This window comes from Cornus florida, unplaced genomic scaffold (assembly GCF_030987335.1).
Source record: "Cornus florida cultivar Cherokee Brave unplaced genomic scaffold, ASM3098733v1 CherokeeBrave_3.0.0_Hap2_Chr11, whole genome shotgun sequence".
Lineage (NCBI taxonomy): Eukaryota > Viridiplantae > Streptophyta > Magnoliopsida > Cornales > Cornaceae > Cornus > Cornus florida.
In genome coordinates, this window is record NW_026775581.1 from 40,804,237 (window position 1) to 40,817,834 (window position 13,598).

The window sequence follows — 13,598 nt, forward strand, 5'->3', positions numbered from 1 at the left end:
GTGCTTTTCTCAGTCCTCGAGCCATCGTTATATATAGATAATCCTCTAAATAGCTCAAAAATCAAACTATCTCAACTCCAGCCTCAAATCCGTGTTAAATCAACCCCCCCCCCCCCCCCCCCCCAAATCAGCACAACTCCCTCTGCAACAACACTCACTAATCCAAGCTAATCAACCAAGAAAATCGAACTGTGGTCAAAAGGCTCGAGCTTAAAAGTGAAAGATCGAGCTTTGTCAAAGAAATGCTCGAGCAGAAAGATCAAAGCTCGAGCACAATCTGGGTTGTGCAAAGTCGATCAAAACCCCTCCAAATGTGTCCCCAAGCCTCCAAAATTGGTCACTATCACCTTACACAACACCCAACCTCCAAAAATAACCCAAAATGTCAACAAAATTCTATAAATCTTCAAAAATCCCCAAATATGCGTTTGTCGAATCTAAGGCTTAGATTCAGGATTTCTGTAAATTAACGAGGTTAAAGATTATCTATGATGCTTTAGGATGATTATAGAGCATTTTAGGCTGATTTTTAGGCAAAAATCAAGAAGAATGATACACATACACACACACACACACACATATAGGAATGAAAGAAAAGAAGATTCGGCCATACCTTTGAGCCAAATCGAAGCTTGATGGAAGAGAAAGATGATGGCTTAATTAGAGAAGGGATTGGAAGCAATGAGAACTCAGGAGAGTAAAAGAAACGCCAGAGTGAAAGTGCCCAAATGAAAAGGCACGAGGGTTTCTTAAGAAGTTTAAAACGCAGGGCTCGAGCAGAGAATGTTCTGCTTGAGCACAAACCACTTAAACTCTAAACTTAGCGATGCTGAAAGGCTCGAGCACATAGGATTGTGCTCGAGCTCTATGAAGCCAGTGCTTAAGCAGAAAACTCTCTGCTCGAGCTTTTTGAACTAATTTTGTATTTTTTATTTTTTCCGAAGCAAACCTAAATCTAACCTAAGTTATTCTAACCTAAAAATAAAAACAAGAATACTCAAAATAAACTAAAAACCCAGAAAACAAAAGAAAATAAAGAATAAAAAGAAAAAGAGAATAAAATCAAAATAAACTAAACTAAAGTACATACATACAAGTGCTAAGTTTAATGTCGATAGCTCAACACAAAAGTGAACTCTCTAGTCCAAGTAAATAGGATCATAAAGCTCTACGGTCTTTATTATGCCTCTCTGCACACTACCCATTATGTAGGGTTTTAGTCTATGTTCATTAACCTTCCATAACTCTCCAGACTTAGGATTTTATAACTCTACTGTGCCATGGGGTGCAATAGAAGTAACCATGTATGGACCCTCCCAAAGTGACCGAAGCTTTCTAGGAAAAAGTTTCAGTCGTATATCAAATAAGCAAACTCATTGCCTGGGCTCAAAAGTTTTACACAATATGTAACGATCATGGAATGCCTTGGTCTTGGATTTATAGATCTTAGCATTCTCATAAACATCATTACGCAATTCTTTGAGTTCAGAAAGTTGAAGCTTTCGATTAGAGCCAGCTAAGTTCAAATCAAAGTTGAGCTTTTTAATAGCCCAAAGGGCTCGGTGCTCTAACTCTACCAGAAGATGATAACCTTTACCATAGACAAGACAATAAGGTGACATGCCAATCAGCGTTTTAAAGTCTGTTCGGTAAGTCCACAAAGCTTCGTTCAGTCTCAAGGACCAATCTTTATGATCCCGTTTTTAAAAAAATGTTTTTAATCTCATGATTGGATATTTTAACTTAGCCACTTATTTGGGGATGATAAGGAGTGGCAACTTTATGAGTGATGGAGTATTTGAATAACAAGGTATGGAAATACCTATTGCAGAAGTGAGCACCTCCATCACTAATAATAGCTCGTGGCAATACCAAACCGACTAAAGATGTTCATTTGAATGAACTAAACCACGACTGCGTGGTTGATGATTTTAGTAGCCACTGTTTAACCCATTTAGAAACATAGTCAATAGCTATAAGAATGTACTCATAACCATGCGAAGGAGGGAAAGGGCCTATGAAATCAATACCCCAAGTATCAAAGACCTTAATGATTAAGATCAGAGTCAAAGGCATTATGTTACTTATAGAAATTGACCCTAACTACTAACATCGAACACATGACCGACAAAACGTATATAAATCCCTAAAGAGTGAAAGATAAAAGAAACCGCACTGAAGAACTTTAGCAGCAGCTTTCTTTATACGAAAGTAACCTCCACAAGCAAGATTGTGACTGAAGGTCAGAATTCTATGAAACTCACTCTCGGGAACGCACCTACGAATGATTTAGTCAGCACAATATTTGAAGAGTTTAGGGTCATCCCAGAAGTACATTCCAATTTGGGAGAAGAATCGATCTTTTTCTTGTTTTGACCAATATGAAGGAATTTAACCAATTGCGAGATAATTCACAATATCAGCAAACTAAAGCAAATTCTCATGAGAAACCCCAAAGAGTTTCTCATTCAGAAAGGAATCACAAACTGGAAGTGAAGTTGAGGTATTCTCAATAAGAATTCTAAAAAGATGGTTAGCCATCACATTCTTTGACCCTTTCTTATCCCAGACTTCGTAATCAAACTCTTGAAGCAAGAATCAAATGGGGTTTGGTTTCCTTCTTGGACAGAAGATGTCTTAAAGCAGAATAATCAGAATAGACCACTACCTTGGATCCTAATAGATAAGATTTGAATTTATCCAAGGCAAAGACAACTGTAAGCAATTCTTTCTCAATAGTGGTGTAATTTAATTATGCATCTGAGAGAGTTTTGCTGGCATAATAGATAACAAGAGGAAGTTTTTCTACTCGTTGTCCTAGGACAACACCCATAGCATAATCAGATGTGTCACACATGATCTCGATTGGAAAACCCCAATTTGGAGGATTCATGATAGGAATAGAAGAAAGAAGAGAGCGAAGCTTATGGAAAGCTTTAAGGCATGATTCATCAAAGACAAAATGAGTGTCCTTTACAAGTAGATTCAATAAAGGACATGAGATTTTGCTAAAATCTTTGATGAAGTGTCAATAGAACCCGACGTGCCCAAGAAATGATGGCGCTCCCCTTACAGAGGTAGGAGGAGGCAAATTAGACTTCAATACCTCTCTCTGAAATAATATGCCCTAAAAAAATACCCTCTTAAACCATGAAATGGCTCTTCTCCCAACTAAGAATAAGATTGGTAAACCTACAATGCTGAAGAACTAGGGGTAGATTTTGGAGGCAGTTTTCGAAAGTGAATCCAAAAATAGAGAAGTCATCCATAAAAACCTCAAGAAACTTTTCAACTATGTCTAAAAAGATAAACATCATACACCTCTAGAATGTTGCAGGAGCATTGCACAAACCGAAAGGCATCTGTCTATATGCTAATGTATCGAATGGACAGGTGAAAGTAGTTTTCTCTTGATCCTTAGGATCTACGACCACCTAATTATAGTCGAAATATTCATCTTAGAAATAGTAATAACTCTGGCTAGCCAATAGCTCTAGGATCTGATCAATTAATGGCAATGGAAAGTGATCCTTTCTAATAGCAACTTCACTACCTCCTTCATACCCACCTCCCTCATCAATGCACACACGTTATCCAGTAGTGGTGCACTGTGGAACTAATTCTCTCTTGGAATTCTCAACTATAGTAATACCTGACTTGTTAGGTATTACTTGTGTAGGGCTCACCCACTTGTTATCTGAGATAGGGTAGATTATTCTCACATCTAGTAACTTTGCTGCCTCATTCATAACCACATCCTTCATATTAGGATTCAATCTTCATTGGAGCTCTCGAGATGGTTGAGAATTCTCTTCTAAATGAATCTAATGCATGCAAATTGTAGGCCTAATTCTTTTCTAATCAGCTACATTCCACCCAATAACCTCTTTATTTGGCTCAAGAACTTTTAAGAGACTGTTTTCTTGGGAACTTATAAGATTGGAAGCAATGATCACCGGTGGGGTATCATTTGAACCCAAGAATGCATACTTGAACTTGTCTGATAGTGGCTTAAGCTCAAGCTTGGGTGGAAACTCAAAGAAAGGAATTGGCAGAGTACTAGAGAGTAGAGGAAGAGGAAGATGATCAGTTTTAGATTTCTATAGACGAAAATGTATGATAAGAGTGATGTTGAAGAAAACATTCATTTCAATAATAGAGGATTCAATGTCAAAGTCCTCAAAATTAAAGTGATTCAGACAAGCTTCTAAAGGATCCCGGGATAGAATAGTTGGGAGTGATGGCTGTCGTCCTACCATAAGCTTAAGAGTGTGCATTAAGGCGAGGGCCAAGAGTTTTACATTTATAAAAGCCACTACTACCTTCACTAAAAATATAGTTAGGGTGAGTAGGGATCATCCCAAGGGATTGTGGATTGTGCTAGGTCAAATTATGTTGTGGAATTGTGATTAGGGTTCGTAGGTCAAGTGATCAAACAATGGTTAGTTAGTTGTTTAAACTAGAGAGCAACTAAATTAAACTAAGTATGAATGCAATAAAGAGTAAGTAAAAGAGAGAGAGAGAGAGGTCTTGGGGTTTAGAGATCACCACCAAGCAATACATTTCTATACCATTAACAAGTGATTAATGAGGGTAAGGTGTGTTACAATATTGGTGTGTGTGTGTAATTGGTTGGTTCAATTAGCAAGGATGACCAATTAAGCAAGTATTGTCTAAACATCATGTGAAAGGCATAATATATCAAGCAATGAAGCATATATTGTCTAAACAACATGTGAAAGGCACAATAGATCAAAACAAGTCATTAATCCTTTCATTAAGCTCACAATTCAAATACACGACAAGGTTAGAGACATATGGTACTTGCATTCAAAAGCATGGAATATCAAACAACAAGCATGGATTGTCCTCCCATTTAACACTAAACTACAACTACACTACATCTACACTACTAGCATGAAAATAAACTAAGGGAGAGGCACAATCCATCAAGGAATAAGTATGAACCATCAAGAAAATAACAAGAGCATTCCATTAAGCACTATGTCTTGACAATCTCTAGATCTATAGCATAAATACACATAGACATGCATCAATTACACAAAATCTAGAGACAAGCACATGAACATCTATTCTAGTATACATAGACATATAGATAGAATGAAATGATTAATTGGAATCATTAAACCATATAAATCATTGAATAACAAGATCTATATATATCAAAGAGTCAAAACATATATTACAACACTAATCCCTCAATAATACACAAGATTAAGGTAAAGAAAGTATGCTTTGGGCTAACTCTAGCCCCAAGAGGATGTCTAGCCACTCATGGTGATGCTCCTCCAACCCTCAAGGGCAAGCTCCATGGAAGATGGAAGGCCTCCAATGGTGTCTCTAGCTTCCTCCTTTTCTTCTACACTAAGAGTAGCCTCTAAAGTTGCCTCTACCAAATTGCTAATCCTCCCATAAGTCTCACTCAAAAAGTGCATCATATTCCTTTTATAGGTAGGTCAAGTGACACACCAAATAAGCTGGGGTCGTGCAAGGCATATTCCCCAATGATTGGATAGAGGACGGAATGAATAAGCTGGCTTTTTAACTTTTTCGCACTGGAGGAAGTTCGATCGATCGAACCTTGGACTTGGATCGATCGAACTTGGCTGAGATCTATCGAACTAAGGCTGGATCGATCCAACCGGCTGAGATTTTTGGGAAAAGACAAATCGCGATATTTTTGGAGATATTTTGGGAAAAGGACAAAAGTGGTTAGTGGGTGGTACAGCTATGGATAAAATCAATCATTTGGACATGGACAAGGGGTTCGATCGATCGAAGGATGGTGTTGGATTGATTGAACTTTTGGATTTTTGAATGTGAACATCATGGTTTCGATCCATCTTGAAATGCTGAGATTGATGAATGTTGGATCGATCAAACCTTCATCTTGGATCGATCGAACTTTGCTGCTTCCCACTTTTGGCTTCTTTTTGCCTTTTTATTTCTTCACTTTGCTCATTTCTTTGTTCAATCCCAGAATTGCTTCATTTAAGCTCTTATTTGGCTGAGTTAGCTTATTTTTGGGATAAGTGCCTAAAAATGGAAATAACACGAAATCAATCTAAAACGGTAAAGTAAGATAGATAAAGGTTCTAGAATACCCAAGCTTAATGGGTTAAAATGCGCACTTTTCAGTGCTCATTAAGTGATTCCTTAACCAACTCATTGATAACATCAAGGAAGAAACATTCACTATCATCGTGGGGATGATGAATGGCAGTGAAGATGTTCAGCTTAACTTTCATATTTCTAAAAGATAAATCCATGGCACACGGTGTGTCCTATAGTTAATGGCAATCATTCATGGTGCCAAGGAAAGGACGCCCAAGAATGATTGGAATATATTTCTTGGAATCGTAGACCAGTTTTATATCAAGAACTAAGAAATCTACCAGAAAATAAAACTTGTCTACTTTTATAAGTACATTTTCAATGATATACACGGTTGTTTGACAAAACGGTCAGCAAGCTACAGAAAAATTGACGTTGATTTTAGATCTCTCAAACCTAAGTTCTCATACACCGAGTAAGGAATGAGATTCATACTCGCTCCAAGATCAAGAAGTGTTCACTTTATCACATTGTTTCTAATGATGCAAGAATTGGTAGGATCACTAAGATCTTTAACCTTAGGAGGAGTGTTATACTGAAGTACAACACTGACTTGCTCGGTGAGACAAATTTTCCTAGGAACTTGGCTTCTTGATTTTTTCTTTTGAGTGCACAAGTCCTTTTAAAATTTGGAGTAGGCAAAGATTTGCTTAATAGCATCAAGGAGAGGTAAATAAATTTTTACCTGTTTAAAGACCTCCATCATGTCTTGAATTTTCTCCCCTTGTTTGCCAAAGCATGAGGTTCCCTTGAGACGTTCAGGAAAAGGCGTTCTTGGCTCATAAGCTGTCTCAAGGTTCAAAACAGATGAAGAAATGACTTCATCTTCAACTCCTTTGGAGCTCGATGGAGTATTATTTGAGGGAACATCCTTGGGATGTGGAATAGAATGATATGATTAATAGGAATCCTACGCCTTTCTTTTTTTCCCATTGTTCCTCAACTTGGTTATCAACCACTTTACCACTCCTTAATTTAGTGATAGCCTGAACTTGCTCATGATGAACACTTGAAGGATTTGTGTCATCAATTATAGAAGTTTGCACTTTCGGGTTGGCTACTGGCTAACTAGGTAGCTTTCCATCCTCTCTTCGAGATAGAGTACTTGTTATTTGCCCAACTTATGCCTCTAGGTTTGTTATAGCTTGTAAATGAGAATAAAGAAGTTGGGTATTCGCTTTTAGATCTGTAAGAGCATTGAGTACTTGATCCTCTAAAGCAGAATTTCTAGGTGGAGGTGGAAGATTAAGAGCTTGAGTAGATTAATTTTTAAACTAAGGTGGACGATATATGGAAGATTGATTAAAAGAAGTATTTTGGGGCAAAGGATTAGATGAATTTTTGTATTGTCCCTAAGATTTTGGAGCAGTGGTACCTTGGCTCTGATTTCGCCATGATAGATTAGGATGATCTCTCTAGCTAGGATTATAAATTAATAGCAAAATATAGATTATAGACAGGTCTGGGGAATACAGCATTTATTGGCCCCTGAGGGATCTCAGATGACTGTCCCATCATTGGGCAAGTATTAGGAAGATGTGATGGATTTACACAGATCAAGCACACTTCCTTTAGCAAAGAAGTATGCTGGGAAACAACAGGAACATAGCTAGATGATAAGACTTGGTCGAACCTTCGGTTCAACGCTTCTATTTGAGTGGCTAACTCACTAGATTTCTCAACTTTATAAAGATTTTTGACCTTGTTGATTGGTCTGTCGCACTACCATCAAGTTTGAAAGTGTGCATTAAGGCGAGGGCCAAGAGTTTTACATTTATAAGAAGCCTCTACTACCTTGGCTATAAATATAGCTAGGGCGAGTAGGGATCGTCCCAAGGGATTGTGGAGTCGAAATGGGTTGTGGAATTGCAACTAGGGTAGTAGGTCGAATGATCAAACAATTAGTTGGTTGGTTGTTTAAACTAGATAGCAACTAAATTAAACTAAGTAAATTGAATGCAATAAAGAGTAAGTAAAAGAGTGAGAGAGTTCTTGGGGTTTAGAGATCACCACCAAGCAATGCGTTTCTATACCATTAACAAGTGACTAATGAGGGAAATTGTGTGTGTATAAGGTTGATTCAATTAGCAAGGATGACTAGTTAAGCATATAATGTCTAAACAACATGTGAAAGGCATAATATATCTAAGCAATGACGTATATATTGTCTAAACAACATGTGAAAAGTACAATAGATCAAAACAAGTCATTGATCCTTTCATGAAGCTCACAATTCAAATACACCACAAGGTTAGAGACATATGCTAGTTGCATTCAAAAGTATGGAACATCAAACAACAAACATGGATTGTCCTCCCATTTAACATTACACTACAACTACACCACATCTACACTACTAGCATAAAATTAAACTAAGGGAGAGGCACAATCCATCAAGGAATAAGTATGAATTATCAAGAAAATAACAAGAGCATTCCATTAAGCACTTCATATTTTGACAATCTCTAGATCTATAGCATTAATACACATAGACATGCATCAATAACACAAAATCTAGAGACAAGCATATGAACATCTATTCTAGCATACATAGATATATGAATAGAATGAAATGATCAATTGAAAGCATTAAATCATATAAATCATTGAATAAACAAGATCTATATATATCAAAGTGTCAAAACATGTATTACAACACTAATCCCTCAATAATACACAAGATTAAGGTAAAGAAAGCATGTTTGGGGCTAACTCTAGCCTAAAGAGGATGTCTAGCCACTCATGGTAGTGATCTGATGAGCACTGAAAAGTGCGCATTTTAACCCGTTAAGCTTGGGTATTCTAGAACCTTTATCTATCTTACTTTGCCGTTTTAGATTGATTTCGTGTTATTTCCATTTTCAAGCACTTATCCCGAAAATAAGTTAACTCAGCCAAATAAGAGCTTAAATGAAGCAATTCTAGGATTGAACAAAGAAAGGAGCAAAGTGAAGAAAGAAAGAAGCTAAAAGAAGCCAAAAGTAGGAAGCAACAAAGTTCGATCAATCCAAGATGAAGGTTCGATCGATCTAACATTCATCGATCTCATCATTTCAAGATGGATCGAAACCATGATATTCACATTCAAAAATCCAAAAGTTCAATCGATCCAACACCATCCTTCGATCGATCGAACCTTTGTCCTTATCCAAATAATTGATCTTATCCACAACTGTACCACCCACTAACCACTTTTGTCCTTTTCCCAAAATATCTTCAAAAATATCTCAGATTTGTCTTTTCCCAAAAAGCTCAGCCAGTTGGATCGATCCAGCCTTAGTTCGATAGATCTCAGCCAAGTTCGATCGATCCAAGTCCAAGGTTCGATCGATCGAACTTCCTCTAGTGCGAAAAAGTTAAAAAGCCAGCTTATTCATTCCATCCTCTATCCAATCATTGGGGAATATACCTTGCACGACCCCAGCTCATTTGGTGTGTCACTTGACCTACCTATAAAAGGAATATGATGCACTTTTTGAGTGAGACTTTTGGGAGGATTAGCAATTTGGTAGAGGCTACTCTTAGTGTAGAAGAAAATGACGAAGTTAGAGATACCATTGGAGGCCTTTCATCTTCCATGGAGCTTGCCCTTGAGGGTTGGAGGAGCATCACCATAAGTGGCTAGACATCCTCTTGGGGCTAAAGTTAGCCCCAAGCATGCTTTCTTTACCTTAATCTTGTGTATTATTGAGGGATTAGTGTTGTAATACATGTTTTGACTCTTTGATATATATAAATCTTGTTATTTAATGATTTATATGGTTTAATGCTTCCAATTGATCATTTCATTCTATCCATATGTCTATGTATGCTAGAATAGATGTTCATGTGCTTGTCTCTAGATTTTGTGTTATTGATGCATGTCTATGTGTATTTATGCTATAGATCTAGAGATTGTCAAGACATAGTGCTTAATGGAATGCTCTTGTTATTTTCTTAATGGTTCATACTTATTCCTTGATGGATTGTGCCTCTCCCTTAGTTATTTTCATGCTAGTAGTGTAGATGTAGTGTAGTTGTAATGTAGTGTTAAATGGGAGGATAATCCATGCTTGTTATTTGATATTCTATGCTTTTGAATGCAAATAGCATATGTCTCTAACCTTGTGGTGTATTTGAATTGTGAGCTTAATGAAAGGATTAATGACTTGTTTTGATCTATTGTGCCTTTTACATGTTGTTTAGACAATATATGCTTCATTTCTTGATATATTGTGCCTTTCACATGATGTTTAAACAATACTTGCTTAATTGGTCATCCTTGCTAATTGAACCAACCAATTACACACATACAATATTGCAACACACCTTACCCTCATTAATCACTTGTTAATGGTATAAAAATGCATTGCTTGGTGGTGATCTCTAAACCCCAAGACCTCTCTCTCTCTCTCTTTTACTAACTCTTTATTGCATTCATACTTAGTTTAATTTAGTTGCTCTGTAGTTTAAACAACCAACCAACCATTGTTTGATCACTCGACCTACGAACCCTAATCACAATTCCACAACACAATTCGACCTAGCACAATCCACAATCCCTTGGGACGATCCCTACTCGCCCTAACTATATTTTTAGTGAAGGTAGTAGTGGCTTTTATAAATGTAGAACTCTTGGCCCTCGCCTTAATGCACACTCTTAAGCTTATGGTAGTACGACGGCCATAGTTTTTGGCGCCATTGCCGGGGATTGATTGATTTGATTTGGCAATGTCGAATTTGTGGAATTCAATTAGGATTTGTATTCTTTTAATCGTGTCTCTAATTTATTTTTATTTTTATTTTGGTTACTTATTTTGTTTGTTCTTACTTGACTAGGTGCATTGAGTTAAAGAGAAGCCAAGCAAAGGAACAATTAAGCAAAGCAAGGCAAGGGAAGGAAAAAGCTAAAAAGTGAAAATAAAAAAAAATTGCTAAGGTAAGCTAAAATTAGAGTTGAAGTACTACAGGACCTTTGTGAGACTTTCTCCACTCAAACTTCTTAGTTAAATTGTGTGCTCGCGTGGAGGCATTGCATTTCATTTGTAAATAAATCGTGAACCCGCGTGGAGGCATTTTATTTTTCTTGTCATTGCATCATTGTTGTTTCAAACATGGGAATTGTGTTTGTGGAATTAATTTAATTGCATTGTTGGAAGGCGAAGTGTTTGTTCATTTGTTTTGCTTGCTTGTTTGTTATTGTGTATGCATGGTCGTCGTTCATTGAGACCCACTCTTATCCCTTTAGATTTGCATCTTGAATCCATCGTTAGAAATCCTAGGGGAAGAGGAAGTTCAAATAGAATCAATCTATCAATGGATGACCATAATGATGATCATGTTGGGGACCTTGGTCATATAGACCAACAGGGTATCCTCCACCCTAATGTGCACAATGATAACATGAAAGTACCATTAGGAATACCTAGGCCATACATTCACCAACCTCAACAACAAGGCCAAGTTCCATTGGGAATGCCAAGGCCGATGTATGCTCCATAACCTCCCATCATTAACCAAGGAATTGAAAATCAAGGTGTTCATGTTGTACCTCAAGTAGCTAACCCACCACTTGCTTTAAGAGACCATTATGTGCCAAATAAGTATAATGCACCTACATGCATCCAATTGCCACCATTTAGAGCACATCATTATGAAATCAAAGCATAAACCATTCAAATGCTTCCTAACTTTCATGGACTTCCTAGTGAAGAACCTTACAAGCATTTGGATGGGTTCCTTGAAGTTTGTTCTACCGTGAAATACACGGACATGCTGGAAGAAGTCTTAAGGCTTAAACTTTTTCCATTCACCTTAAAAGACAAGGTAAAATATTGGTTCAACAATCTTAGGCCTTTTTCAATCACTTCTTGGGCAAAAGTGCAACAAGAGTTTTTGAAGAAGTACTATCCGGTTTCAAAGACCAATGCCATGAGAACATCCATTAGAGAGTTTACACATGGGGATAGGGAAACGTTTCATGAGGCATGGGAACACTTCAATGAATTGCTTAGGAAGTGTCCACATCATGACATGCCCAAATGGCAATTAGTTCAATATTTCTTTGAGAGCTTATCAGATAATTACAAGGGTATGGTTGATGCTTCCATGGGTGGTTCTTACATTGATAGGCATGAGGATGATGTGTGGCATCTTTATGAAAGCATGAGTGAGAATTCATTGCATAGAACATTGTCTTCAAAGAATGGTAGAAATACACAAGGTTGGAAGAGTGTTGGCTTACATCAAGTCAACAGCTCTAATGAGATAGCCGCCGAGATGAATCCTTATCTCAAAGGTTTGATCAATTTTTGATTAACCAAAACTCGGTGAACTAAGTAACTTCCTACCCTAACCATTCTCATCGTGCATCAAATGAATCTTGTATGACTTGTTCTAGTGTTCTTCATTCTACTTCTCATTGTCCTCATGGACAAGTGCAAAGCCAACCTAATGAGCAAGTCAATGCAACTTTTGTGAATCAAGGAGGAAATCCTTATGGTACTCATTATAATCCAAGTTGGAGAAATCATCCGAACTTCCCTTAGAAAAACCAAGGAGAAGGCTCAAACCCTTCCCAAGGCGGTTTCCAAGGGAAGTACATTCTACCTCCACTTCAAAACCAAGGATCCCAAAGTTATAGGCCATATCAATCACAAGGGAATCAATTTTCCAATTCTCATTTTCCCAACCAATCTTATTCTCAAGGTAATGCTAGAAGTCCCGCTTTTGAAGAGAAAGTTTTAAATGCTTTGGACACTCTTAAGGCAAACACACAATTGCTTCATTCTCACTCTCAATCTATTGCAAAGCTAGAAACCCAAGTAGGGCAAATAGCTAGCACTCTTAATGCTAGAGAGAAGGGAAAAATGCCAATGAATGGCCCAATCAAGTAACAATGTGTTATGGAAACCCAATCCTCATCGGAAGGGTGTACCATAGAACATGTCAATGTGGTGACCACCTTAAGAAGTGGTAGGATTGTGGACAATCAAGTTGAAATGTCCAATGAAGAGAGTGAACCGGTGCAACCACAAGTTGTCACCCATCCCATGTCATATTTTATTCCTCCTTCATTACATGTTCACGATCATATGAATGAAAAAGCTGAAAAATATGATTTGAATAGTGATCTTGAAAATGAGTCATTGAAAAAAGTCTTGAAAAATGTGTTTGAAAAAGAAGTTTTGAAAAATGATTGTGAAAATGTTTTGTTTAAAAGTGAAGTGAAACATGATTTGAAAACTTCTTATGTTGAAGAGGCTTTGAAAGAAAATTCTGAAAAAGTGTTTGAAAAAGCTCCATTTCCGGACGCCTTGAAAGGGTCCATTTCAAAAGAAAAGCAAAAGGTTAAGACCAATGAAATTTTGGAAATGTTTTGGCAAGTGAAAGTTAATCTTCCACTTTTGGATGCAATCAAGCAAATACCGGCTTATGCTAAGTTTTTAAAAGATCTTTGCACCCAAAAGAGAAAGAACAAAAGC

General features: G+C 37.2%; 1 pseudogene; it reads right to left on the minus strand.

Annotated features, from left to right (window-relative positions):
* Positions 1-12,051: 12,051 nt before the first annotated feature.
* LOC132287546 (small nucleolar RNA R71) lies at positions 12,052-12,149 on the minus strand (annotated as a pseudogene).
* Between the last annotated feature and the right edge of the window lie 1,449 nt (positions 12,150-13,598).